General features: G+C 37.1%; 1 long non-coding RNA gene across 3 annotated transcripts in view; it reads left to right on the forward strand.

Annotated features, from left to right (window-relative positions):
• The first annotated feature begins 2,773 nt into the window (after positions 1-2,773).
• The window catches only part of LOC118243881 (uncharacterized), a 115,851-nt gene continuing 92,486 nt past the window's right edge, over positions 2,774-26,138 (forward strand). For all 3 annotated transcript variants that reach the window (XR_004777373.2, XR_004777372.2, XR_004777371.2), the window contains exons 1-2: positions 2,774-3,033; positions 5,699-5,989. This is a non-coding gene — a long non-coding RNA (uncharacterized LOC118243881). The remainder of the gene's footprint in view (positions 3,034-5,698; positions 5,990-26,138) is intronic.

A 26,138-nucleotide genomic window follows, 5' to 3' on the forward strand; every position in this document is an offset into this window, starting at 1 on the left:
TTCAAATTGTCCTTTAGGCTGACAAAAATAAACCTGGTTTGTTTGTTTATTTGTTTTTCCCTTTTGTGATGTGAAATAACAATATATTTCCTAAGGAAGCCCTGCAGAGGAGAGAGAAGAGATCATATCCCAATCAACCTACACTTACCCTAATCTACTTTCCTTCTATTCTTCAGTGAGACAATACTTAAGCTTGTAAACTGAGGGGAATTGCAAATAGATCTTGATCTGATGTAATGTGATGAATAGCTACGTTTCTATACATACCTATACACATACAAGTATGTTTATGTGCATGTGTGTATATATATGTGTACGTATATCTGTATCTATGAAGGAATGGTATTCATTCCACCTGTGGGTTCCCAATGTGAAGTTACACTGAAACTCTCAATGTGATTTCTATTAAGAAGGTAACTGAATTAACTCAATTCACAATACACATGTTCTATTTCTAAATAAACTAAATTAGCACCTGGGCAGAGCAGCCTAAAAATATTTCTGTAACATATGTAAAGGCAGATGAAAATTTGTTTGAATGCTGAAATCCAAAACAGTAGCTTTTTTTAGTGATACTGTAAATTAAATGATTTATGAAGCACAACCACTCTGTTAGGAATTTACCCAATAAATATATGTGAGAGGTCTAGCAATGTATATGCTATACATAAAGGGGAGAATTAACAATAATAAAAACATTAATAATTGTATTGGTATTATTAAATATCCAACCATTTTTTCACATTACTTGTTGTCTAATCTATAATGCACAAAAACAATTTAAACTGCTACTTTCTTGCACAGCCAGTTTGCCCTGCAGTCTCTGGCTCCCACCCTTCATTCCAGTCATTGGCCAAATTTTGTGTCTCACCTTGAAGTTTCTTGAAAATTCTGTCCTTGAATTGTACGTCTTCATTTTGGTAACACCTTTCCATTTCTTTGTGTCCTTTCAAATATCTCACCTACACTATCCTTTCCTGATGCCTGCATTTCCTCCTAGATCAATATTAGATTCCCACCCCCTGCTCCCTATGTCCAATTTTTTTTTCCCGTCTTGAACTCCCTTGTGCTTTTTTCCCTTTCCCTTTTATCAGTTCCTTTTCTAGGTATACTTAGGAATGGCATCACCCCACAATGCTGGTGGAAGAGCAGAAGATGAAAAATATTTCTACACTGCTGTGAACAGCAGGACAGGTTCACCAAAAGGCATAGAACATTTCTCTGTCTTTGGAGAATCACCAAAACAAGACAGAGGGTACTCCATTCACAAACGGTGCAAGTCACACCTCCCATCCTGAGGGGTCCTGGTACTATCCAGGACATGACATGACACACTATTCTGTACATGACACTATCCAGGACCAATTTCATTAGATCACAGTGTGTTCCTGTACTCATAATTATCTTAACCTTCAAATGCCATTCCTTTCAAACTTCTCTAGCAGCTTCTTTTCAGACACTTTCACTGGGCTACTGTTGCTAGGAATGCCAAAAGCCTGCTGTGATGGGCGACCATGCTGGTGAACAAACTGTCCTGTGAGACGCTCTAGCAGGATGGATCCAAACTGTTGTGATCAGTGCTTTGAGAGTGCTACTCTCAGGAAATCAGACTTCACTTTACTTCCTCAAGGAAAAGCAAAACATTTCCTAAATAGAAATGAGAAATCTCTCTCTAACAGTATTTTGCATCTGTCATACTGGTAAAATATTTAGGTCAGAATTTTCTAAAAATACACATATATTTTGGGCAAGATTTTTCAGCCATGGAATATATTTCTGTATTTAACATGTAAAACCCGTTTGGATGGGTTAATTTTCCATACATAGGTATGCTCACCTGTACCTGAAGGTGTTAGTGCTTCAGCTATTCCTCGTACAAAAAAAGATTGGTCTGAGATTTTTTCAGAACTGTCACTGAATGCCTAGGTTCCTTTACAGTTTGATCTGATATTAAATGAATGTTAAGGTTTTCAGCAAATTTTGCTTTGGTGTTCTTAGTTATTTTATTTATGGTGAGGATGTTTCAGCATAAATTTCTTACCTCATGGTCATTAAAATTAAACTATAGTTTCAGCATGCATGAACACAATACAATTTTACAATAGAATAATAAATTCCATATCAGGTACATTTCTTGAGAAAATATTTTTAAATGACACTTCAACCATAATTAAAATGAGAGACCGATCTGGATTTTCTTTTTACTTTTGACCCTGGATTTATACCCACTTAAATTTTTTTGGATCAGTATAAGAGCACAGCTTGAAAGATACTGGTTGGTGTGTACTATGCAACATTAAAAGTCCCAATGGAAATGAGACACAGCTAGATCAGATATTTTCTTTCTCCAACTTTTTCCAAATCTAGGTTAATTCAAAAAAGAACAAAACCTGTGTGTATACCAACATCAGAGAATTTAGGTCCATTTCTTAAGTCTCTTCAGATTCAAAGTATATCTCTGCATAGCTTAAGCCCAACTACAGTGACTGCTGCACTTCTTGTTGTGCAAGAGGGCAGCAGAGATAAATCACTTCTTGCAAAGTGAGTCACACTCAGACAACAAACACAGCAAGAGTCCAAACAGTGATCAAAAGGCAGCATGTCTCAGTATTACACCACTCAGCTATTCCAGGCTGTGTTGAGTTGTTTAGAAATGATAATGAGAGGTGCAGGAATGTACAGAGAGTGCCAAAGTCTTTCTACACTCCCACCCCAGCATGCTGTGCTTCTGGTGACTAGAACTGCATAGACCAACCAGGAAATACTTAGTGTTAGATCTCAGTAGTCCTATGAATATGTACATATGTATGTATATTATTTTGAAAAAGGAAAAGAAGACTTAACCTTTTTTTTTTTTTTTTTTCCTGTAGATGAAGGGAGGAAGGGGTGAATGTGATGTTCTGTCTATGGTATAATTTTGTCTACTGATTGTGAGAACTGAGAAGTCTACCTATAACCTCATATTTTGCATTTTTCATCTTTCCATTCTTTTTCTCAATTAAATTCTTCAGAGAAGCCTTCTCAACCCTGTCGGTATGTTATTTGATTTAAATTATCACTTTTCTTCACCAGCCTTCAGACTTTTTTTTTTTTCCAAAGGCCCTTGCACAGTTTGATTGTTCTCTTATGATTCTTCTGGTTAGTTTCCTATACTTTTCTTAAAGGAATCTCTCCTGAATTTATCACCTAGAAGGTCTTCACCACAGTCACAAATGAGGAAAAATATGTACTGTATCTTCATAATTCTCTCAGTCAGAACCCTGAAATCTCTGTGAACTTGAGAGAACTTGTTCTTCACAAGACAAAATCTGTTTTATAAATTTCTCCGTTATGTTAACATTTGTAGAGATTTATTCCTAAAGATTACTTTCATCCTGATCTGCTTTCAAAATTTATAACATTGACTATTGAGTATTTTATGCAACTTTTAAAAATTGTTTTTAATGGGACTTTTTCCATGTCAATGCAAAAGTCATATATTACTAATAATTATAAACATAATGCCAAGAATATTTATCTTTTATATGTGCTAATATGTCTCAAATTATAATATTAGTTATACTTAAAATAAACACTACCACCATGCTAACAGTGTTAATCTTAGGAATTGAAATCCTGCTATAGGCTACTGAACTTCATAAAGTGAATTTAAAAGTTGTTGTCTGAGTTACTGTCTGAAGGATAGCATTCATTTGGTGTGAATGTAATATTCTTGAAATGTGGTCAGCGTCAGATTCATGACTGAAGTGAATTGTTAATGTAATTAGCAAGGAGATAAAAGCATATAGAAAGAAGAAAAAGAATGTTGCAAAGCGCATTTTTTCCTTTCTGCCATTTATTGCCATTTCAGAAAAATTTGAAGAGAGTCCATATCACTGCAGCCAATAAAAAACATGTCTTTTTACGGATTTCTTATTCTCTAAATGATCCACCAGTTTCTTTTTCATTACAATCTTCTGTAAAAAGCATCCTGAAATTACTTGGTGCTTTTAAACAAATTTCCTCCCAGAACAGAGAAATTCCCTTATGCTGATTAATCGATCTAGTCACATATGCTATGCATGGCATTATGGCATTATGCATTTTATTTTGGCATCCCTAGTAATACTGTAGCAATCATTGGCCAATGTTTTTTTCAGAAAAATGTGTTTTCTGGTGTGTTTTTTTTGTTTGTTTTGTTTTCTTAATTTTGATGGACATGTCTATCAAAAGTCTATCTATCAGTCTAGCTTTATATTCTTGCCAAATACTCTACTGCAGAGTCTGTCTCCAAATGCCATACTTTTCCCAGCTTTGTCATCTCCATTCCACAGAAGCTAGAAATACTGAACAAGGAAAAATTGGCTGTGAAATATGTGTTCATCAAGTGAACTCTATCAATCATCAGCCCTAAGTATGTCAAGAATGCTGTAAGAAAAAGTAATAATGTCTGGGCATGTTACTAAAGGTTGCAATTCAAGTTAAAACTGGGTTTGTATAAACAGCCCTAATCCTACTTCATCTTGCCTTCTAAGTGTTTAACTTTTCAACTACAATTGAAACTGCTGTAAGTTTTGTTGTATGTTTTTATGTATATATGTGATTATATTAAGAGTGAATAAAAGGTCATAAAACTGCCTGCTATATGTGAAAACCTAATTTGCTAATTTTCTTTATGGAATACTAAAAAAAGCCAAAACCTCTACACTGCACCATGTAAAGATTTTTTATTAAGCGATAAAGTAAACGCATGCGATTAAATAATCAAAAACAAAAAAAGAAAAAATCAAACAGCAATAATCAATAGGCCTATTCATAGGCCTATTTACAACTGAGAAATCACAGTTCTAGTGCTGTATTTGCTGCACAAGATGCAAGTTCGTAGCAGTTTGTGTCTTTTCAGAGAAAGCTACACAATTCCATAGGCATATACATATAGATGTAAATTGTGTGTACAGTACATACATACATAGTATGCTATGGAGAAAAGAATCACTTAAAACAGTGTCACTAAGTATATATATACATGCAAGAATTTGAAGGAGACAAGCTGGTACCCCATTACAGCTTTGTGACAAGGAGTTTCAGGCAAGAATTCATTTCAAATGTAACTCAAGCATAAATATTCATGTAGAGTAACAAGAATGTTTGAGTGTAGATAAGTAAATATGTACTCTCAAACTTTTAGTCCATCATCCTCTGATCCTACTCAGGAAAAATTCCATAACTATCATCTGTCAAGAAGTTATGTAGGCAAATTCAGACTGCCGAATTTTTGAAAACTTTACTGAGAAGTTTACCTTCCATTCCTTCATTGTTGAAACACGGATAATCAGGATAGTCAAATTAGAACTTTATTTCAATCTGCTGGGTTGCTACGTATTTTCCTAGATTTTGGTTGCAGTATCAGTCTGACTGGGGAACTGTTCAAAGCTGGTGACATTTCATATCTTATGGATAGATAGCATCCAGGAGAAAGCATATGCTCCTTTGTATATTTTCTCCAGCTTGGTACTTCAGGTGATCAAGAGAAGCATTGAAGAGCAGCTTTGCACTGTACTCCTAAACATTAGATACTTGTCACTGAAACATTTCAAATTCTGTCACCTAGGAACTGAATGTGTGTCTGTCTTTCTCATAAATATTGCTTGGTAGAAAGCCAGATCCCCTCTTTCCTCCTCTTTGTCTTGTGCAGTGCCATTTTGCTTCTTCTCTGCAGAGCAGCTGAGATTCTGGAGGCAAAACGAAGAGAGAACAGACAATGACTGGATATAATAGAGAGTTTAGAACTCCTGAAGCAAAGACAGGACTTGAACAGAACACTCCCATCCCGTGTATGACTGCGTTAATGAAAGCAGGAGAACCATTTCATGAATGAGTGACTGCCAGTACTTTGTGCAAGACTGCCCTTGCTTATCAGGCATGCATCAGCTAATTCCTTACAACTGGATGCATTTGCACGTGCTCAGACACTGAAGTTAGGCTGCCCAAACAAATCTCAGGCTGGCAGGTAAGTGCCTCATGAACTCTAATGGGTCAGGGATAAGGTGACTTCAAATGATCTGGGTAGAGTGGTGTGTTGTTTTTTTGTTTGTTTGTTTTCACTTACGCATCATAATTTCATCCAAATTTTATTTTAAGCATAAAGGATGATGACCTGAATCTCATCTCTTATCTTTCTTAACGTATGTCTTTGTGCCTTTCCATTTGTCTGTATGTTCATTTGTTTTTGTCATCTCAGCTCCTGCTTCAGTGCATTCTGGTTTCAAATAAGGCACAAAATTATTTTCTTGGTGATGACATAGACTATTTTTTTAACTCAAGACAACTTAATTTTAAATAAAATTAAGGTGACATTTTGTTCTTAGTCATCTCATAACTCTTATAATTCAACTTAAAATATTTTATTGAATGAACTGTTTGTATTCACTGAGTTCGGGGACTGCCTTCCTTATTCTGAGAGTAACACCAGCAAGTTGTGACATCTACCACAGGCAAAGAAGTGGGTATCTGATACTGTTACCAAATCACAAACTCCTTGTTGTTTTCAAACACTATTTCATTTACCAAAAGGGAAAAGAACACCTTGTGCCTGCACGCTGTCTCTCTGCTTTCCACAAGCAGCCAAACAATAAGCAAAGAGACTCCTACCAAAGGCTAAAGTGGCAGGTTGCTAATCTTTGTGCCAGGGTTTCTGGACGAACAGATGCACTGGTCATGCCAGGTGAGCCCAGGGCATGGGGCTGCTCACAGCCAGGGGCCAAGCCACAGACCCCGCAGAGCACCTGACCACCTGGCTCACAACTATGAGGCTGGCAGGTGGGAACTGGAGTGTCTGAAACTGGTGGTGGAAGAAAAGAAATGGGTCTTGAACAAAGTCTCCTCTACGTTAAGAAAGGAGGGTAACTACATGATGATGGATCAGGGCTGATGCCTCTTTGGTGCACCCCTGGGTGCTCCTGTTTGAGCTGAAGCCAAGCATTGCCAAATGTCATTCCCCTCTCCAGGCTCCCCTTGAGAAGCAGTCTTGTGGCATACACTTGTTCTTCTGGAGCTGCATCTCTTTTCTCCCCAGCTTTCTTGGCTGCTCTGGTCCAGTGGTTATTGCAGCTGCCATGGAAACTGTAGCAATGCCCTCAATTGCTGCTCTTGTGCATGGAAATCGCTTGTGTTTTGGAGTTTGGCTGTCCCTACTGAGCCGTCTGCTGTCTGTCTTCCTCAGTTCCTAACTACCACTGTGGTTCTGATGTATGATGAGGGGAAAATAGGAGTTAATTGCCAACTGTGAACAGAAAGGGGCAGTTTACTTGTCCAGCTAATGGATAAAATCTCACAGTGTTGTGTACTGAACCTTGAATATTATACCTGGCTGGAAACTTTTTCTCTAAAAATAGTCTTATAGTCCTCTGCTGACTGTGAATATAGTATGTATTTGATCTGGGTATCTGACTACAAGATATGTTTCTGACTCAACTATCCCTTTCCCTCAAAGAGTAAGCATAAACCAGAGAGAGGGTTGAGGCTTCAGGAATGGTCTATTTAGGAAACTGAGAAGCATGAAGAAGTTCTTAAGAGAATATTTTTCAAGATAATGTAAACTGTAAAATCCCACAAAGTTAATGTGCATATTCAGAAAACTAGAAACTGAAATAAATATTTCATTTATCCTCATAAAAAATGCACGTGGCTTCAGCCTATGGAATTTGCATGTGGAAATCTGATGTTGTTCCTTTCCTAGGTTGCAGAACAAAACCAGAACTGTAAACAATGCATGAGCCTCAGTATGTAAACTTCTGTTTTATTCTATCTGTTCCTCTCTTTTATAATACACTATCTGTTGTGTACTACCTTGGCTTGCTCAGTATTAACCTATTATATGAGTGTTTTCTACTTTCTTACTTTTTCTACTTTCTCTATGTTTTTAGAATCTATTAACTCTAAAGTAGGTAATGGCTCCTGCATTGTGTATTTTTCCGTTGCTTATAGAGGAAGAGCTAGGAAGACAATTAAATGCTATGAGACTTATGCTGAAGAAAAAGATCTGTCCTTGCTGACTGCTCTGTAACACCTGACAATGCTTCATCATCCTTTGCAGCTCACCACCACAGTGAATCCATCTCTCAGGTTTCAGCACACAGCAAGTGAGAGGGATTAGGAGACTGAGGAGACAAATGGAGGCAGGCAGAAAGCCAGAGACATCCATGATTGCTCCCACGGAAGAGATCTCTGTAACCTTGCTGAGTAATTTCTCTTACATGAGCTATAGATGTAGGTTTCTATATGGGCTATGGTGGAACAGTAGCAAACCTAAGAATTGTGGATATGTCCCTCTCTATTACCCATGTGTGACTGGGATATTGTAGTCCTCAGATTCATTAGTTTTCCTGTTGGAAACTTATAAGTCTAATTAATATTATTTTTCCTTTCTTAGTTCAGTAGATGAAGCATGGCTAGAGATAGTGGCAAAAAGCATGGATAGTAGTTGTTTGAATCATTTCCATAAAACAATTTAATCCCAGTTTCAGCAGTTCAGTGAGTCCCAGACAAGTTTCTTGCAGCACATCTGCCTCCCTGGCAGGAAAGTGTCTTCTGCTCCTTCTGGTCCTTGCTTAGGGCCCTAATTCCAGAGTCCTCTTCCAACCAGCCAGCAGGTGAGCTGCCTCCAAGCTGCAGGCTTCAGGGCTGTGACTCTGCTGTCAGTAGCTCTGCTTGCCTTCAGTGCAGAGTTTGAAATTTCAGAGAATTTTTCCTGAACTGGCTTTCTCCTGCCACATCTACCACATCTAGCTGCAGTTATGTTCATTGCTCTTTACCTTTGTTCCTCATACTTTTTTTTTTACTTTTTTTTTTTTTCTTATGTGTTTTCTTCTTTTTATAGCTGTAATGATTCAGACCTTCTCCTCAGTGGGCATGTCGCACCAGCTCTGATTTTCCCCTCAGCAGATATTACTGGGAAGGATCCAATTAAAGTATTTTTAAGTCCTCCTAGGAACACTCTTTGCCTTCAGTGATTAAGATTGTCTCTGTAAATTTACCCATTTAATACAGTCCTAGTTTTGATGATATGAACTTTGTTCCCAAGGTTTTAAAAGATTCCTCAGTCTTTCTCTTTGTAGTAGCTAATGTGATATTCCAGTATCTTAGAGCTGCCTGTTAAGCTAGACTCTTTGCTTGTTAAAAGTGAAGCTGTTAATCCTACCTGCAAAAGAAGGTTGAAAGGTGTGGTGAAGTCTGTAAAGCAATATGGGACCTGTGCACGAGTTCTTATTTCTAATTTCCAGATAGTGTGCATGTATATTTCTTTTCTGTTTACAGCAGCATTGCATGTTCCTATTTTAGAGAAATATAGATTTTCTTTGGAAATTACCTACAAAACATAGTAGATATTCTGTCAGGAAATAGTTAATTTTTTAGAACACTTGAAATTATCATAGTCAGCATCATTAATATAAATGAATCTTCCTGACTCAAATACGTCCTTAAGAAAATATCCTGTAAACTACTTCATTTAAGTTTGTGGGAAACACAAGCTGTGGAAACAGTTGCACTTCTTGTAATCTTGGTGAGAGAAATGACATTCTTGGCTTTCACATACAGGGCACCTACAACAGGGTGTTAGTCTGAAAATTTCCTGGGCATCGAGGACCCTAAACAGGCAGGTGTTCAGATAGCAAGAGCTGTCTTAGGCAGAGATTACTGCTGCATCTTACTGGGAGGCAATTCTCATTATTCCTAATCAGGATGCTAAAGGAGTGGAGTTTCTCTGCTGGAGAAACCTGTCTGTGATGAAGGAGTTTCTATGGACAATGACAAAAGCTGATTCCTGACACGGAGGTGCTAACTGTTGTGCTCCAGTCACTTAACGTCCAATAGCAGTTTTTCTGTGACAAGATTTGGGGTTTTATGATGGCCTTGCCTATGCCAATAAAAGTTAGAAATGTGTCTATGTCTTTTATTCTGCTACCTCCGTATTACAGATTCGCATTTCCAATATTCAAGGAAAGCTTACAGTGACAGTAAATATGCAAATAAAATGTGTGTGTTCAAAAATTAAATCAGTGCTGAAAGGCTCTTCTTGTAATATCACCTAATTCAAATTTATCTGTATTAGCATGCAATATAAAGACATCTTACTTTTTGCAAACTGTTTCTTTTTTTTTTTCTTCTGACAAAAATAACTCTTTTGACTTACTAATTAGGCAGAGAATCTAATTTATATATATATATATTATGACAACACTATAGTGTTGTCCTCTTCATTTATTTACATATACTTTGGGTTTTCTTGGTACCTTTTGCTTTGAATTTTGACTATGCCTTATGAGACTTTGATATTTTGTTAGCACAAGTAACTTATAACTAGTTAGCCTATGAATCTGTCTACTCGAGAACCTAGATTGCATCTAGATTAAAGTAATTTAGTTTTTGTCTTTGACTGTTCTCTTGTCATTTGTTGATTGATTAGAAAACTGAGATGTAAATGAACTATGCATCATATACTACTAAAATCAGTGTTGTTTAGCCACTGATGTGGAAACTAAATACCATGCTCAAAATGAATTGCACCAGGGGATCAAAGATGCAGATGAGACTGAAACGGACAGAAGAACATGGAAAAAAGGATGTGGGCTGGCAGAGGAGATAAAATAGGCAAAAAGGAAAAAAAATGAATGAGAGAAAATTCCATTCTTGTACAGACTGCATCTTTAGTGTCTGTGAATATTCTGGGTAAGGCATTTTGAGCTAGAGCTATCCTAAAATTTGTGGAAATCCTTGATATTGAGGTGAAAATGCACAATACACTGTACATTGAGACAACTGAATTCTGAGTACACCGAGTCATGATTCACCGCTCATGTGATGTGGGTATTCTCTGTGCTTGAATCATCAGTCCAAAATACTGGATTTCACACCAACAAGCACCAGTAATTGTTCCCAATGCTGCCTTTCAAACTAGGCTATCTGTAGCCAGTAAGATGGCAGAATTTGATGTAAAGGAGATTATAATTTCCACCCTCTTGTTCCACCATAAAAGGAAATCTGGATATACTCTGTTTGTGAGAATCTTCCAGTAGGAAAAGTGGGATTAATGACTAGAGAATACCCTTGCTGTAAGAACCTGTAATGTTATGGGCAAAGACATACTGGTTTAGGGGATGAACATGAAAATATATGCTGTTTAGTGTTACAAGGTATTTACTATAGAGTTTTCTTTACATTTCTTAATACTCAAAATTAGACACTGCCACTAGTGGTGAGGTTCTTGCAGAAAGCTGTGTCTTCCTGTGTCTGAAGCTGGAGAACTCTTCTGTAAGGGCAAAAAGATATGAGCAGGAAAAAATATTAAGGCACTCTCCTGTGAGACAGCCACAAAAGGAGGTGAGTGGTGGAAGCTGCTTTGTGCAGAGACCTGTGATCCACATGTCTTATGGAAAAAAAAGAAAAAAAAAAAGTTTTGGCTGCTGACTTGTGGTGGACTTGAGGACAGGACTGAACAGGGTGATACTCTGAGCAGCTACTTAGTACAGCGGTGCAAGGGGGATGTGTGTTCAAGCTGTTCAGGTGTTGAGGTAGCACCGTCTCACTGTAGGACTATAGAGTCTTGCTGCATTTAAATCACTTGAGAGGCTCAGTGCAGATGGTTCAACAACACAGAACTTTTGTATCCATGCCAGCAGAGACACACTTGTTCTAAGAAACAGGATCTCCTCCTCTATTCATAAGAAAATACCTTCCAGATGTGATGATGACAGAGTTGAAAGCTAAGCTCTGTCACAGTAAAGATTTTCACTCAAACTGCAAAGAGAAGTACCTCGACACCTGCATTTCTATGGTGACCTTTACACTAGCACCTACAGAACAGAAATAAAGGGTTTAGACAGAGATTCATTATTTCTGTAAATGGCATTGCAAAGGCTCTGTAGCTGAAGGTGATGAGAATTCATCTTTTTTAGAGATCTCTCTGGAATTATGGTCTGGGGGGCGGGGGTTGAGAAAAGACAATGATGTTCACCACCACTCTGGAACTTCACTATGCAGCATCTGCAAACTATAAACCACATTCGTTGGAAGAGAAAAAAGAGGGAAGGAAGCAAATTAACTCAAAAGTTCACTTCTATTTGCTGAAGAACCAGTGCAACAAAGAAAAGCTGAGGCAGCCCTTCTGTCTAGAAAACGTTTTGTGTTGTATTTCTTTAATAACAGTTTGCTGTTGCCCAAGGGAACGTTTCTTCACAGAACACATAAAAATGCAGTCTTAAGGAATGAACATGTGAGGAACTGTAACCTACTTCAAGGGTTTCTAAGGGAGTGGGTAACCTTTCCCAGGTACCTGTGTGGGACCATGACGCTGATGCAGGAGGAGCAAGTGGATGAACATGGATTTTGTTCTGTAACACTGTATAGCTATAACTCTTGAGCTGACCTGCTAGAGATGTGTCAGCTACTGTTCTGACTGGATAAACCATCATGTAGTTCAGAAATCTTGGCTTAGGTTCAATAAAAGCATTGTAGCTGAACCTTCGCATCTGCCCTAGCGTGTCAGGTTCTCTGACAAGCAGCAAAGAGCTGTCCACTGCTGTGCATTGGCCAATTGCTCTTGTTCAGAAACTGAGCTGAAATGACATAAAAGCTGTCCCTGGGGTCTTCCCAGGCTCTGTTCCAGGTAAAAAGTTTTATGTCTTGTTTCATCTGTCTACCTTACTGTAGGATAATCAGGCTATATTCCTCTCTTGTGGAGACAAAGGGAATGACAGTTCAGTTGCTCTGACTGCCAGCCGGATGGCTCAAAAGACATGTAAAACATGAGAATTTTAAAAAGCTGTCACTCTCATAAGGTCAGTTTTACTGATTAAAAAAGTAAGAATGCTTTTTACATTATTCACTTTGTTTTTCCTCTGCAAACAATTAATTGCAGATTATTAATTATTATTCTCTTGAAGTTATCTCAGTAGAAAAGGGAATAATTACCTTCATGATCAGGTTTTTTTTTTGTTTTGTTTTTGTATTACTTCCATACTACATTACAAATCAGTATATTTGTTTTACAGTGGGTGGATACCCAATATAGATCCTCATGTTGTACAGTGGGTATTTTGGATGTCTCAACCTGAGTCTGTCTGTAGATGATGGCTAAAGGAAACTTGAGTTTACTGGAAGCAAGTCCTATTCTATATTTGTCTGTTGTCCCCATCTTGTGCGACTGCAATAGTTGTGAAAGAAAGAAAGAAAGAAAGAAAGAAAGAAAGAAAGAAAGAAAGAAAGAAAGCCTTAGTACTGACACAACACCATGTTAAATCAATATTACACTTCTAGATGGAAAGCTCCTTGGTCAGGATTGCCTAAAGAGAGATTTGAGACCGATTTTAGACTCCAAACCAATCTTATTCTGCATTGACATGATTTGAGGTTGAAGAGAAGCTCAGGCTATTGTCCCATATTTCCTGGTCTGTTTTTCTCCCTGAAACATACACAGTATTAGTTGACTGCTTTTCAGTCCTTGGAGCCTCTATGACACTTTCTTTGTCAGAGTCAATTTGTATAGCACTTTGAAGTTTTAGTTAAGTAACTGGTGAATGACTGCGTATGTTTTAGATAAGGTGGTATTACAGAGTATTAATCCCAAGGCATATTCCTTGCATAATTAAGAATAGACTAGGAAACAAGAAAAAAGTGCTGAATTACTTGCATGTGATAGAAAGTTCCTGAGGTGCATTTGAACATTAACTCCTTAGAGCTTCTGAACCCTTTGTGTCCTTTTCAGAAGGGAAAGAGAGTCTGAGAAGTGAATAAAATGGGTATTTTACTTCAAAACTGGACAATTAGACTTTGTGCTTGGGCTGAACGCAAGAGCTTTTCCTGTGTGGTATTATCACAAGATTCTTTTGTCGTGATTCTGCTTTTAGAGTTCTCAGACTGCATTACTGTGCAGTGAGCTAGGAACAAATCAGGGAAAAATATCACTTTCTTCCCCCACACCTTTTTTCCTTCTTCTGCCCCCTAAAATCTTTAACTGTCATTAGAAGTAGAGATGATGATAGAAATGAAATTGTTCTTAGCCAGTCTGCTGCACAGCAATCACTGTTTCTAGTTATAGATATGGTTTTTTTTAAAAAACTGAATCTATCTAGAAATTGCTCTTGTCCTGTCACTGGGCTCCACTTAAAAGAGCCTGGCTCCATCCTCTTTACAGCCTTCCTTCAGTTATTTACAGACATTGACGAGGTCCCCCTGAAGCCTTCTCTTCTCCAGCCTGAATGTCAGCTCTCTCCTGCCTGAATGTCCAGCTCTCTCAGCATCTCCCCAAAGGAGAGGTGCTCCAGTCCTTTTGTCATCTTTGTGGCCCTTTGCTGGACTCTCTCCAGTAAGTCCACTCCTCTTGTACTGGGGAGCACAGAACTGGGTCTGGCACTCCACATGTGGCCACACCAGTGTTGAACATGGGAAGGATCACCCCCCTTGCCCTGCTGGCAACACTTTGTCTAACACAGTCCAGGATACTATTAGCCTACTGTTAGCAGTGAGGGCACATTGCTGACTCATGTTAAACTCGGGTCTACCAGGACCCCCAGGACCTTTTCTACATAACTGCTTTCCAAACTCAGTGGCCCTCAGCATGTACTGGTACCTGGGGTTGCTCCTCCCAGGATGGGCTCTTTTTCTTCCACAGGTAAATATTTGTGGTGAAAAGGGTCAAAAAATTTTCTCTTGGCATCTTTGCATAACACAAGAATATGGGAACATTCACAAAAACTGACAGGCATTACATTTAAAAGGAACTACTTTAACCCAGTCTATAATTAAACTGTAAAACTCATTGTAGTAATATCTTCACAGATACAGTTTTACGCAACTGTGAATATTGTTATCTATATAAACTATATTTGAAAGAGTATCTTCAAGAAAGAGATAAATCTTTGTGCTTCGGGGTACAACTCTTAACAAATGGGACTTAGAAGCTCTCCTCCTCTGCTAGTTATGTTGGATGACTTTATTCCTGGGTTTCTGCATTTTCTGCTTTTCAGATATGGTAGTTCCAGTCCATTTTTTAATTAAAACTCCATTAACGCTTCATCATTAACTCTGATGGCCCCACTTAATTCTTGCAATGCAAGAAATGTCTAAAGGTGTGTTTATCTGTGGCGTTTTAAACAGTTCTGGATACCTGATAGGACCAGGGATCACTATGAACTTGGTATCTTACACTGAGGACCTCAGAACTGCATCAAATGAGAAAGCCGTACTATAATGATTGAATGTCATTTATTATATGCTATTTTATTGTCTGTTTCTTTGGGCAGAAACAAAACAAAATCAAAGCTAATTGAAACCTAAGGCAGGAACTAGAAGCAAGCACTTTTCTGTTGCGTGCAGCAGACTAGCTAAAGAAAACGAATCCTGATCTCTGAATTAGTGATGACCTGTGCCAGTTGGTCTGGAGTACACAGTGAAAGGAAGGATGCAGAGAAAGAGCAAATGTGATGTGGAAGCAAAAAAAATATTTCTGTATGAACTCCAGTGTGGCACCCTGTGATCACAGGCATGCTGCTTCTGACCTTCATTCCCTTAGGGTTAACATACGGTGAACAAATTTGAGATCACTTATATGCCCTTAGAAATAAAAACGATGTGCAGGGGGCAATGAGCCGTCTACTATCTAGTGACTGTAGCTATTCAGCTATATGACTGAAGCTGACACTAGATAAAGAACTTTTCATGTTTTCATCTTTGTCTCTTCATGAAGAACAAAGCTTTATTCACAAACTGATTTAGAGACTTAGGATCATGTATGTCCCAAACCAATCTAATCTAGTAATTACAGTGTCTCATAGCAGAGAATAATCTTCAGAGCTTTCACACACATTTAAATGCAGACAGTAAGTCTGACAGCGGCTTATCTTGGCATAGCTCTTCCAAATCCCAATTCAGTGTGCGAGACAATAACCCATGCCTCCTAGGAGGACCTGTGTCTTCATAGGACAAATTTAAGGGCATTCGAAGGTGCTCAGATAGTGTGATGATAATTAAATAGATGAACATAACATACTACAGACAGTAAAAATGACAATAGAGATTTAAGTATTCAGAATATAATTATAAGAGCTGGAGTTTAGCCAGTACATTAACTGAGTTAATGTTCTTTCATCAAAGTACAGTGAGATATCTGATGGTCTGAAGCAGTTTAAATCTCTTATGACACTCTATGTGTGGTATTGAGGACTTTACATGTGAGTCAACAGTTGTACTAGTTCTTTCTTGAAACCTCTGTGCTCTTACCTCCTTGATGTTACATGACAGCACAGTGAAGCTTGTTGGGGAGGTATGTGGAGTCTATGCTATTCCACACTTTTATCAGTAAAGTACAATCCTTATTAAATTTCTGTAGGTGGTTAGGTTTGCCCTGGAGATTTACCAAAGAAATATGTTAATGTAACTTGTGTAGGTGTTTGAAAAAAGCTTCCAAAGAACAATCAGATATTCTCATTTATCTGGGGACTCCCACTTTCTTAAAAAAGATGATAAAGCTGCATTAACTACAGTTTGGAAGCTTAGCTTGTTTAAGTTCCCACTTACCTAGGGAGTCTTTCCAATTGCAAACTAAAGAGTATATGCAGTACATTAATATTAATAGGCCCTCTAGCTCTATTTGAGCAGGTATTGCTCCATTTGTTATTTCTACTCTGTTCACCCACATCCACTTCATATTCTTGCACTTGTTTCTGTTTCTCTTGTGCTGTCTTTGCAAAGTGAAGAATGAATACTGAGGAGTTTACTCATAATGGTCTTGTACCCACGGTGGAGCCAAGCAGGGATGAGAGGACTTCTCCACCTCGTTTGCTTTCTTGAAAGACAGGAATTTGTTTCTGGTGCTCTGCAAGCAGTGTGGCTTCCCTTGATACACAAACAGCAATATAGCACAACCTAAAGCAGTTTTCTCTTGTTGCATGCCTAGATACTTGGGAAAGGAAATAAATAAACAAGTAGTAGAGAACATCTATAATACTACTTGTGGGTCTTTTAAGGTTGATGTCCTGAGAAGCTCCAGCTCACCAGGAACCAGATGCAACCACTTTGAAGTGATCTGACTGAGTTTATCAGATATCTGGAGGTCTGTGGGGTTAGGCTTCTCCTTGCAGCAGCCTGTGTACTGAAGGAGTTCCACATCTTAAGGAACCTGTTACAAGGGTTGTGATGTACAGCACCAGTTGGTATTCCCTTCATGGGCCTCTTTTTTTTATGTGGTCCAGCATGTAAGGACTGCCATATCAGTTAGTCAAATTTAGTATTTTTCCTGCAAGTTGAGAGGTTTGGCTTTGTATTTCATGTGTGTAACTATGCCAACCAGCCTACCATTCAGATTTTTCCCCCTGTTGTTTCTTACTCTCCTTAACTTTTTCTTCTTAATCATGTTCCACTTCATACTGGAGGAAGTTTCTTCTTGCCTTCATCTGCCAAACACCTGCTATGTCTGCTTTCAGATACCATTTCAAACAGAATCCAGCACTTTTGTCATCAGAAAACCCTCTCTCCTTTGAATGGCTGTACTGTGCTTTTGCTAGGCAGGACTCACTGTTCCAGAGGCTGAATAGAGCACATCATATGCATATGCATATATCATATGCATATACCATATGCATATATCACATGCAAATGTTAGAACAAGAAGTGCAGTTTAAGAGATTGGATTTTAAAGAAAAAATGGAATTTGGGGGGTACTCTCATGTTCATTGAAAAATAAAATCAACAGACATGGGATTAATGTCTGGAGGAGGAGGGAAGAGCAACCCATCCATGTGGTATAATTCTTGATCTGAGGACACTTACCTTAGAAACTTAGTATTATGTCTTTGATTAAAAAGCTAGCTAGGAGGGAAATTTGGTGGATATGTACTGAAGTTCATGGACTTCAGCATGTTTCCACCATCTGTCCTTTGAGCTATTTATTTCAGATTAGATGCCAATGGTAAAGGTCAAAATGATTTGATAATGAATTTCAGTGTGTTAAATTTTTTGATTGAGAGGGAGGAAAATCCTTATTCTCCTCTGCTCAAAGTAGAACTGCAACTTAAAAGTACAGAATGTTTTGTATCCTAGTTCTTATTTGCTACTCAGCTGGCTATAAAACCTTTTTCTTTGATGCAATGAAATTTGATGTGGAAATAAGCTGACAAATGGCACTGCTCATCTGCAGAGTTAACACTGTTGTGCTGCTTCCAGCATACTCCCCACAGCATCTTTCTCTTCTCTGTCCCATGCCAGCAGCTTATGGTCTTTCAACGTTTCTTATTCTAAGCACTTTGTGGTCCTCAGCTGGGAGCTGGCCTTGTGAAATCTTCACCTGCGTGGAGTGTGGGAATCTAGATGTAAACTGGATTAATTTCAGATTACAGGCTATAAGGTATATCTATCTATATATACACTCATATATATATTTGCTTTTAAGACCATAAAAGTAATCTAATCCAAAAAGTTTGTTGCTTTTTAGATATTTTTTTCTTCCTAATTAGAAAATGTCTATGTAAAATTCTACAATAGTTTGTGGGTATATTTGTATAATATGCTACCTTGTAATGAGAAAGATATTCCTTAGTCTATAAAATGGTTGTTTACCAGCCTCAAAAAGAAAAGAAATTCTCCCCAAATCACCTCATGCTTTGAGGGAACGTATTGTGAAAATCACATAAAAATGCCATAGTAGTCAACAATTTGAATGATTCAGCAAAATGTGTAAATAAAGTGTGACTATTATAAATAAACAAGTAATTAAATATTGCCTCTGTAGTATAGCATCCCTCTTCTCTTGGTTACCTCTTCCTGCCCACAAGGTAGCAAGCAAGTGGTGAATGATTGCTAGTGGTAGTGATGTTGTCATGCTTCAGTTAATCTTATTTCTTGCCCTTTTTCTACCTTTAGAACTTAATAAACTGAAGTCCCACCAGGGAATTTGTATTCTGAAGCTTGTGAACACCAATATGTGGAGCATACTCTCTATCTGGAATGATGAGAGTTTTTTTCCTCTCATTTTCCACGCTCTAAACTTTGCATTTTGCAAGTTTTCCTCATTTCATCATCATCAAAAACTAATAAATAAATAAATAAATAAATAAACAAGAAAAACAGAGATGAACTTTCTCTGAGAAACCCTTCTGTTAAATTTTCATAAGTACCTACATATGTTCAAAAGATCTGCTGGCATTCAGTTCTAATTCTCCTCCAGGCTAAATTGGAGAGATTAGGTCTACATTGGACTGGTTTTAAATGGTAGTTTATTACCATGCAGGCTGTACAGTTTTACTGTATTATTTATTTCCAAATTCCAGCTAATAAAATGTTTTATTAAATGTCTGTTTGGAATTCTGCCATTCTGGTAGCACAATATATTGTGATGCAAATACAGCTATTAATTTTCTTACACATTCCTGCTAGAATAGGTGATACAGAACCAGGTTTAATTGCTGAATGTAAGTGACAGCCCTTTCCTGAAGTTAGAGAGAGAATTAATTGTCTGTCATTTGTTACTTCTTGCTGTCTTCTAGTATCCTCAGGATTTCAAACAGATGAAATAAATGGTTCTAGTGTGCATGTGCTTTTGTTTTCTGATTTAGCTCCTGTCTAACTTTGTGTTGTTGCTTCTGGTCTTTGAGATATTGAGCATTCTTGGGATGATAAGCAAGTTTCTCAACTCTATTTCTCTTGAGTGGGTTTTTTGCTGCAATGATGTAAGGTTTGTTAATCACCAGTATGGAGAAAACAGATTCATTTTCTCATTGGCTTGTTATTAAGAATCAGGCCAGGAGAACAGGCATGCTAAGTAGCACCAGAAGGGCACTGAACTTGGTATACTGCTGAACAGTAGCTATTAGCTGTGAATATCGAGAGAGACTTCTTTAGTACTTCCTCGCAGTAGAAGACTTGAAATGAAGGCAACATCATGTTTAACAGTCTTGGGTGGATTTTTATTATTATTATTATTATTTTAATCTAACATTTCAATTGCATCTTAATCCCATTTAATATTTTCTTTATCATAAATATCTTAACTGTCCAATCTGCCTCCAGTTGTGCTTTTCACCAGAAAGTTAAAAATGGTGACTGTAGAATTACCATCTATTTAGTTTTCCAAGATTTGATGATGCCAGTGTACAACATAGCTCATCAAAAAGTCATAGTAATCTCAGCTTGCCTTTCTGACCAGTGTACTATTTCAGGTTATATTTAATAATGCCTTTCCATTTGCAGCTAAATAGATTGACTTGTTTCTGCATCCACAAAATGGTGACTGTCCAATGGCCTACTGGCTACTTAAATTCACCTTGCAGAAGACTACTTTATCACAATGAGTTTAATTAATGCTTGTGACTTGCTAAATAAAGAATTGAACTTAAGAGTAAATCATTATAACCACGGCAGAATCTACTCTTCTAATGTCATTATAGGTAAAGCAGGTAGGACTCTGCACCTTGCATTACTCTTTATCTGTGTTCTTCCTACTAGTTGCCTCAGTGTCAAGCTGAAAAGGCATTTAATCTTAGATAGGGAAATGCATTTAACGGCCATCTCTTTGACTGCCTTACACAGGGTATCTAAAATACTAACAGCACCCACTGGGTGGGACTTGTTGGGTGTGCCTAATAAATATTCATTGCCTTCAGGGCACTAGCGTAGCAGCTGTAGTTCTCACATGATCTTTGGGATGGGGGCTCCGGGAAAGGAGGTAAAACATGAGCAAGCAGCTGAGAGCTCTCCCTAGAGAGATGGTGTTGGGGAGAGGGAGTACAGATGTGGACTGCAGCAAAGTACATTATTGGAGTATGTGTTAAAAGCAGTTGCTTGTCTTCTTTTATGAGATTACTTCATGGTACAGCTCTGTTCCAGGGTTTTTAAATGAGCAGCCCCATTATGAAATTCATTGTTTAGTCTCTCAGATAGCCAGTGAAGCCACGTTTTTTTGCTTATTTTTAGTCTGGGGGTTGGGATGGGGGGAAAAAATGTATGAAAGTGTGGAGGCCTGAATGTCCTCTTGTGAACTGAATATAAGCATACTCAGTTGAATTTAATACTATTTAATACGTAGCTGGAAAATAAAGTCTGGTATCTATTTTCTTTTCTTGTGTTTGAGTCAAGTAATTAAAGACTAAAGTTTCCACTTCTAATTGGTGGGAAGGTATGGATGCTTTTTATATTACATACTGATCTCTGTAGGTAATTTGGTAATGGCAACTGGTATTATGTATGCATATTATGTGAGTGGGAAACCCAAGAAATACTGTAAAATTCCTAACCACAATTACAGTTTCTTTCTCATATCTAGATGTTTTTATTTCTGAAGTGTGATTTGATTTTTTGAATGGTATTTGACTTTGAAATTAAAAACAACCTTGCTAGTTTCTTGCAGCTAGTTATGAATGAGCAACACTTCTTGTATTTCTGGGAAGGAAGAAACAATTTTTATTGATTCATGTTTTGAGCTGAAAGTGAACTTAGTTTTGTGTCATACATACTATACCCAGAAACTACTTTACAAAGGAAACTGCAAAAGGAATCAGGAAAGGTAAACAGTTTAGGCCGACTAAATGTTCTGTAACTTTTGTGCTAAAAAATGTAATTTTGAGTACTTTGTCTGTTGTACTGTGAGAAATAAATGGTCAAGGAAATTATGGTTAATTATGGCTACCTGTTATTAGATGATTGAGGAGCGCTCCGCAGGAGAGGTGGCAACTGAAGTCTGAGAAAAAATTGATTTGTCTATGGGGCTAACTTATGGCAGATGAAGTAATGTTTTTGACAACTTTACAGTATTGTATACTGGTCTCAGCTGGAAACAAAAGTATGAAAATAAAAAAAAAAAAACTGAAGGAAAACAAAGATAGCCTTTGGAAAATGTTCTGATGATATGGCCTCACGGGGTTGTGTTTTTCTGTTTTTTTTTTTTTGTTTTGTTTCTTAACCAAGAAATTCAGTTCAATCCTTTGGAAAAGACTCATGGCTGTAGGCTGGGAATTGCTGGGAAAGGTAGATATGAATTTTTCTCCAGTGTTAGACTGATAGATATATTCTGGTTGCCAACAAACACTTGTGAGAATACTATGCAATCCCTTTGGAAAGGGAGGAAAGATAGATGGGAAATATATAAAATTCCTGGAATTTAATGGTTTTTAGTACTTTATTGGTTTTCCTTCAGACTAAAACATGGCTTGATCATGCTTTGTAAGGTGTGGTGATCTGAAGGGTTTAGTAAAAATAAATGTGTAATTTAAAATACATATATAAAGCTGAAAGATAACTGTCAATGGGATGAAAAAATATAAATCCTGAGGAAAGAAACTGGACCAGGCAGAAAATCAAAATAACTGTAAGAGTCAGCTTTGCTAAGAAACCAAAAATCAAACCCAGTTTTTGGTGTGGATAAACACCAGACAGGATTGTTGATATTTTTGTTATAGTTGTTGTGATTTCCTTTTTTTTTTGTCTCTCTTTTGAGAGACTGAAATTTCAGTTCTTGCATTAATGGGCATTTCAATATTAAATGTAGCATTTTAGTTTTATCTGACTGCAAACATGGTATCTAAATATGTTGTTTAGCCCTTATTTCCAAAGTGAAGAAGACTTGATACAATCATTCCTTCTCCCCTCAACTTTTAACCTATTATTGCAAAGAAATATGTGCTTAGCCCTTAGACATCAGAGAATTCCCCAGTTGCTCCATAGGAACTGAAAACTTGTGTCTTACAGAATAAGTAGGCCTCATACCCTGAGACAACTCTGTTGGAAGTATAAATTTTTAGCTCTGCTATTTACAGAAGAACTTGTATAATTTCTTCTGAAGCTTTTGGCAGACTGCTGCCAGTAGAGTACCACATTTCTTGTGCTCAAATGTGCGTAATTAAGTGCATATTGTTCTGACATTTGAATCCACGTAGGCAGAGATTTTTCTAAAAATCAGAGCAGTTTCCATTTCTTGGAAAGGAGCATAGGGCTGAAATTAAAAATAAAGATACTCAATAGATCTGGATGTTTTAGCTTTTGTTGAATAGCTTGTCATCTTTTTTCCTTCCTGATTATAACCAGACTAACCTTTGGGGAAAGGGTCTGAATATCCAGGGAAACACCAAAAAGAATGCTGAAAAGGTCACCTTTTGTGTTAAACAGAATTGTGTAATTCAAAGGATGCACTTCAGAGAATAGCATTCAGGTTACCTCATCATAACAAGAACTATGTATGCATAACTGATTGAATAATACTCCTCCTTAAGGTATTTTACATTTTTCCTGATTCATGTACATATTGCTTTGGCATGCAGTTTTATAGTCACGTACCACATAGGGCAACATCATGCTTGAACAGTGGAATAGATTTATTTATTGGGGATACATGTTTTTTTATTCTACTATTGCTATAAGGTCAAATGAGCCATTCTGTTATAAATAGTGTGTACAAGAGCTATTACGCTGGCTCTTTGTGAGAACCTAAGTTTGGATTCTTCTTATATTAGTTTATATACATATATATATATATATATATATTAGGCTTGTTGGATTGGATTAAATCCTGCAGATGGCATTATGGCTTGTATTCTTCAGACTTTCTGACAAGGAATGTTGTTAGAGGTGACAATCCAGATTTGAACCGGTGGACAACACTGAGTTTTCAATATGCTGGTGAGAAAGGAGCGTGCATGCGCACATGTGCCTTTCTTAAAAGGATTGGGGTTCATTTGAACTTTCATATCCCAATCTCTTTGATCAAGAAATCTGACTCAAAATTCTCACAAGAAAATGTTTTCTCCTGAGACTTCCACTGATCTTCAGAGCCTATGAAAGTAAGTGCACTGTCTGTATTTTGATGATCTGGGAGGTATGAAGAAGGCAGAAATACAGTGTTGGGATTGGGGGGGCAGGGAGCACAGGGTAGTGGTAATCCTTTTAGTGAATTCCAAAATGTTCTACTGTTAAACTTTAAGGAAAATTCTGGTTCTTGTGTCAGCAAGTAATTGTATTCCATTGCTCTTAGGCTTAGCGAATTAGATGACATGGAAAGCAATGAAACCTATTGATTTTAAGCTGTCTGGTATATTGAAAAATTTGAAAAAGTGGAATATTTCCTTTTTATATATGATATTATTGAGCATCACTCTTGTCATGGCTGTTATTAAAGTTTCTAGCCTCACATGTGCAAGACACTAAGGATTTAAATATAGAGATGGTCCTGAGAAGACTAGGTGTTGGGAACAACATTATTGAAGGATGTGGTGGAAACAAAAGTCTAGCTGGCTGTTGGAGATCATCAGTTCAGAAGTACTTGGGAAAACATTGTTGCTGGAAATTCATGATAAATGGCTTTCCAGCCTCCTGTGTGCATATAGAGGGAGCTTTTGGTGTAACTGTGAATACTTGTATGTTGTTTTAAAACTTCAGAATCCCTTCACAGAAAGAAGCCTGACGTTCCTCCAACTTCACCCTCTGTTACTTGGACACCAGTCTCCCGTTAAATTCTGTTTTTCTGAAGGGAGCAATGCTATTTCCATGCAACAACAAAACAAAAATTACTGCCAGATCCAAAAAGGATCTGTGATTTTTGCTTCTCAGGTAGTTGGTGGGGAATGAACAAGCAAAAGAGAGCGAGCTTGTTTTTCAAGAGTCAACTTTCTCATTTGCCTTCTTTCCTCACAGAACTTAATTTGTGCACATCTAAATCAAACAATTTTAATCCTCTATTTAGAGTAATGTCTGCTTCCCAGCTTCTTGTAATTGGTTTCTATTTTATGTTTTTTTTTTTTATTTTGTTGAGAGCCTTACTAACTACTTTAGGTATTCCAAGTGAGATAATTTATATTTTAATTAAACAGAGCTGCTACAAAATATTATAATGGATGCCAGGAGCATTTATCTCTTGACTATTGTCTCCTTGAATTTTCAACTGCATAGCACTCTGAAGAGTGACTTTTGCTGCCTGGGTTCCATGGTGTGGCCAAGTAAATTTCACCCTTAATCAGACTATCATGTTTTACCCTTTCTGTACTTAATGATATTTGCTATTGGTTGAAGTATGTAACTAGGCATGCAGTGGAAACAGTACATCTGCTTTTCAAGTGCAGTCTTGAACAAAATGTCAGGTGGATTTTTTTTTTGTGTATATGTATATACATATATACATACATGCTTACATTTATTTTCCCTTCATCAATATTACCCACAGTAATAGTAGAAAAAAGAACCTCATCCTTCTCTCCTCACCCTAGCCTTTCAGGAAGTGTGGCAAGATTATAATTTTTTTCATTATCATCAACCTGTCCTATCATCTCTACATACACTGGACAAGAGTTTAATTTTAGACACACATCACTGCTGAGATTGTTTAATTCAAAGTACAATAAAAATTATGTCTGGGTACTCTATGATCATTCAGCAATGAGAAAGAAACAGAAATTTGCACTGACTTTTTTTTTTTTAACATCTTAGAGTTACAGTGGGAAACATAAAGATTGGAGGGGAAAAAAAATTGCTATGTGAGTATGTAGCAGGGACATGGGGAATAGCAATAATTGCAAGGGATTGAATAATTTAATTTTGAAGCTAAGATGTATGCTGCTACATTCCCTCCTGAATTGCTCCATTTTTAGTGTATTGCTAATTTTTATATCCAGTCACATTGTTGTTTGATTTGATGTATGATGTTAAAGATCTGTTGCTTTGCACAAGTATGTATTTTTTGTAAAGCTTAAGATTTTGTATCCATGCACCTCATTAGTAATTCAGATTATTTCTACATAATTTACTGTACATATCATTGTATATTTGGTGATCACATTATCCAGTTGTATATTCACAGTTATAAATATTTTCATGATTAAAGCTAAGATTTTTTTAAGGACCTGTATATTAAAAAGTCTAGATTCTTGTCTTAGAAACACCCTGGGTTTGTCTTAAAAAATTTCATTTTAAATTGTAAAATAATTTAAAAGAGGATGATGACTTAGACTTTTGCTATTTCTTTGATCATTTAAGAATCCATTCAATTCTAAATTAATGGACATATTTATCAAAATAATGATGCCTAGTGACAACTTGCTTCCCTTTCTCCACCCCATAAATTTGTGCCCTCCAAGAATAATGATTTTTTTCCCTATTACTTGCTATCTAAAAATAGAAATTTGTGTTGC

Source organism: Cygnus atratus, chromosome 3 (genome assembly GCF_013377495.2).
Source record: "Cygnus atratus isolate AKBS03 ecotype Queensland, Australia chromosome 3, CAtr_DNAZoo_HiC_assembly, whole genome shotgun sequence".
Taxonomy (NCBI): Eukaryota; Metazoa; Chordata; class Aves; order Anseriformes; family Anatidae; genus Cygnus; species Cygnus atratus.